Here is a 4,188-nt window from a genome sequence, read left to right as displayed (position 1 = left end):
AAAAATAAAAATGCCACTGTAAGTAAGTGATTGCATATTGCTTAACATGGTTCTACTCAAAAGTAGTTTTTTTGTGCATTCAGAAAGAGTAAGCCAAGCCCCCTGAAGAAATAATGCCGTCTGTCATCGATAGTCAAGCTATAAAACACTGAATTCAATCTAAAAAGTGTTCCGTGTGGAGGTGGAAGGGGGTTACATGGGTGACAGACATAAAAGAGGATACTTTTCTGGATGAGCACTGGGTGTCATATGTAAGAGATGAATCACCGGGTTCTACTCTTGAAGCCAAGACTACACTGTATGTTAAGTAACTTGAATTTAAATAAATTTTTTGAAAAGACGTTGAGGTGCCTGGGTGGTTCAGTCAGTTAAGCGTCCTTCAGCTCAGGTCATGATCTCACGATTCGTGAATTCGAGCCCCACTTGGGGCTCTGTGCTGACAGCTCAGAGCCTGGAGCCTGCTTCACATTCTGGGTCTGCCTCCCTCTGCCCTTCCCCTGCTCATGCTCTGTCTCACTCTTTCTCTCAAAAATAAACCATTAAAAATTGTTTTACACAAAGAAAAAAGACATCAATTCTCAAACAGACCTCTAGATTCAATGCAATCTTACTAAAATCTCAGCCGGCTTTTTGTAGAAATTGGCAGCTGATTCTAAAATGTATATAAAAATGCATATGACCTAGAATAACTAAAACAACTTGGGAACAAAGTGGGAAAACTATCAGGGTGCAATTTCAAGACTTATTATAAAGCTACAGTGATGGAGAGAGTGTGCCGTTGACATCAAAACAAATGAATAGATCAGTGAAACAGAGAGTCTAGAAACAAAGTCACACACAGACGACAGCGTTTGACAAAGGTGCTAACACAGTTGTCTAGAGAAAATATGGTATTTCCAACAAATGGTACTGAAACAAATATCTGTATGCAAAAAAAAATGAACTTCGATCAATACCTCACACCATGTAAAACAATTAACCTAAAATGAATCATAGACTTAAATGTAAAACCTAAAACTATAAAACTCCTAGATAAGACAGAAGAGAAAATCTTTGTACCCTTGAGTTAGGTCAATTTTTCTTACAGATGATACTAAAGGCAACATCCATAAAAGAACAAATTGATAAACTGTATTGCGTCAAAATTTTAAACATCGTTCCTCAGAAGACTCCATTAGGTGACTAAAAAGATAAACCATAGCCTGGGAGAAAGTATATGAAAGTCATATGTCTAATAATTTATATCCAGAACATGTAAAGAACCTCCAGAGTTCAATGATAGGAAAACAAACAACTTCCCCTAAAAGGGAGAAAAGAGTTGAGCAGATACTTCACCAAAGATACAGGAATGGAGGAGGGAGGGGGAGATGGGGAGAAAGGGGAGGGGGAGGAGGAGGAGAGGGGAGAAGGGAGGGAAGAAGGGAGAGGGAGGAAGAGGAGGGAAGAGGAGAAGGGGGGAGGAAGGGGAAGGGGAAGGGGAAGGGGAGAGGAAGCAAGGGAGAGGGAGAAGCAGGAGCACAGCTAATGAAGAAGCCTGCCTTGGAGGGAGAGACAAGAGTTGCCTGATCACCAGGAAGATGGCTGTAGGGTTTATGAAGCCACCCTTCTGTCTCTTTTTGACAGGCCAGAAGAAGCCTGCATGGAGAGTTTAGGGTAGCTCAGTCAGAAAGAAGAAAGCTGTGTTTATCTTTAAAAAAGACCCAGGACAGACAGTAGGACTGATATCTCTGACCAAAAAATAAATAAATAAATAAATAAATAAATTGTTGAGCTCACAATACGATGGTGTCCCTCCCAATAAATCGCTGAGGCTTTGACTTCACAACCATCGCACTGAAGTTGTCTTGAGATACTGACCAGGGCAGCAGGCAAGATATCTTTACTTTTAAAGTGTGTTCCAGGGGCGCCTGGGGAGCTCAGTTGGTTAGGCCGTCGGTTCTTGGTTGCAACTCAGGTCATGATCTCATTCTGAGAATCTAGCCCTGCGTCCAGGCTCCGGACTGACAGCACGGGACCTGCTTAGTATTCTCTCTCTCTCTCCCTCTTTCTCTGTCCCTCCCCCACTTGAATGCACCCATGCTCTCTCTCTCTCTCTCAATATAAACAAATAAACTTTAAAAATAAAATAAAAATACAAAAATAAAGGGTACTCCCCCAAAAAGGGTGGGGGCACTGAGTGGCTCAGTTGGTTAAGCTCACCGATGCTCACCGAAGCAGACCCTTCGGCTCCAGTCACGATCTCACAATTTGTGAGTTCAAGCCCCTCATTGGGCTTTCTGCCATCAGCACAGAGCCCACTTCAGATACTCTGTCCCCCTCTTTCTGCCCCTCCCCAACTCTCTCTCTGTCTCTCAAAAATAAATCAACACTTAAAAATCATAATAAAGTGTACTCCCACCTTCCACACCCCAGTGAAATAACCCCAGCCTCTGTTCCTGGCCTCAACACTTGCAAGGTTCACATATGGCATCTGACCATGACCACCCACCTCCCGTGAAAGTATAGACAGGTAGAGTGTGCATTCTTTTGGGCTGCCATAACTAACGCTGGGCCAGTTAACTACTCCTTGCTGCTCTCTGGGCCTGAGCCCTTGCCTGCTTAGACCTGTCCTAGCTTCCAGACTCTTTCAGAAGCCCTTCCCCGTCACAACACATACATACATGGGCACGCTATAAAGAAAGTCAAGGTTAAATGATATTGCTAACCACAGGTGTTTAGAACAAGTGACGTGAACACTAGTTTGTTTTACCTTTATTCCTTTACTTATTCATCTTTTTTTAGGAGAACCCATCCCTAATTTGTAGATAAACCCGCAGTTACAAAAGATAGCTTCGACACCTCTCGCCACTTCTCATGGCAACTACTGCCCCCATGGAAACTATTGGGGAGGAGGGGGAGGGAAAAAACAAATACAGATGCTCCCGGGAGCTATAGGTCAGGAGTGAAGGCAGGGGATCAACTGCGCAAAACAGCAATATTTTTTGGAGGAAAGATTCCCAAGCAGGACCACCACCCTGACCCAATATTTTCCTGCCCTAACAGGAAACCTTCCTTTTGATTTGCCCTGCCACCTCAGTGCAAATCAAAGATTAATTTGGGTTAACAAGCATCCTATTTTGACAATGGGAATGACTCTGGACAGGCTAAAACCTTACTAGCCATTGATACATTAGCATGACTGAGTTGAAAGCTTCCAACAATCCCTCTTGGGAGTTAGCTACACCGAATAAACAAGGGCTTGGGTTGAGGGAGTAGAAACTCAAGTAAATTTGGAAAAGGGAACGTCCGAGGGGCAGGGGAGGGGAAGTGCTTGCAGCCACATGAGGGTGTGCAGTAGGAAAGGAGGCACCAGGGGAACGCTGGGGGCAGGGAAGGAACGTGGACCTGATGACCAGCCATGGAGGGACAGCTAAGGAAAAGATGATGGTCCCCTCACTGTATGGACATTTCTGTGGCCATTTACAAAATGACCATTAAGCTCTATTGCAACTAGTGCCCTTGATATTGTGTAGTGAAGAAAGCAAGAGGCATAAGACAGAGATGTCAGAGTTTGACAAATATGAACTTCATCTAGTTCAATATTTTCAATATTGAAATAGTTCAAGAATAATAGTTCAAGAATATTTCAATATTCTTCTCCTCTTCCTTCTCATGGGCTGGAACGGGACCTGACGGGGGACACTTTGGATTGTGGGGATGAAGCGAACACCCTGTGGTTGGAACAGCAAAAACCTAGAGCCTGGACCCTGCTTTAAGGAGCCGAGCCTCAATACCAACTGAGACTTTAATAAAATAGAGAATTCAGTTTCTACCTGCATAGTTACAGCATAAGTTACTGTTATCTGGGTCCCATGCAATGTGCACCAACGTGCAGCCACCCCTCCTTTTTCTAACATATACTTCGGGCACTTCTGCCATTCAAACAGTTTTCCTTCTTGTTCTTTAGTGAAAGAAGCTGTTGCCCACTTCCTACCAATAATTAGTACCAAATAGAGACCATAGCTTATATGTAGGTCACTTTTCGTCAAACTCTAGGCTTGGGCAGCCATAATTCTTTCAAATGTTAAGAACTGAGAGGCCAGACCACAAAGAGTTATATAGATTTTTATTACTTTCCTATTAAAAATGTTTAATCTTGAAATTGGTTAATTTTAAAATAAAAACTAACCATATATTTGTTTTTATACA

The sequence above is a fragment of the Panthera leo genome, chromosome D3 (assembly GCF_018350215.1).
Source record: "Panthera leo isolate Ple1 chromosome D3, P.leo_Ple1_pat1.1, whole genome shotgun sequence".
NCBI lineage: Eukaryota > Metazoa > Chordata > Mammalia > Carnivora > Felidae > Panthera > Panthera leo.
The sequence above is the reverse complement of the archived record's forward strand: the minus strand, read 5'-3'. Positions refer to the sequence as shown.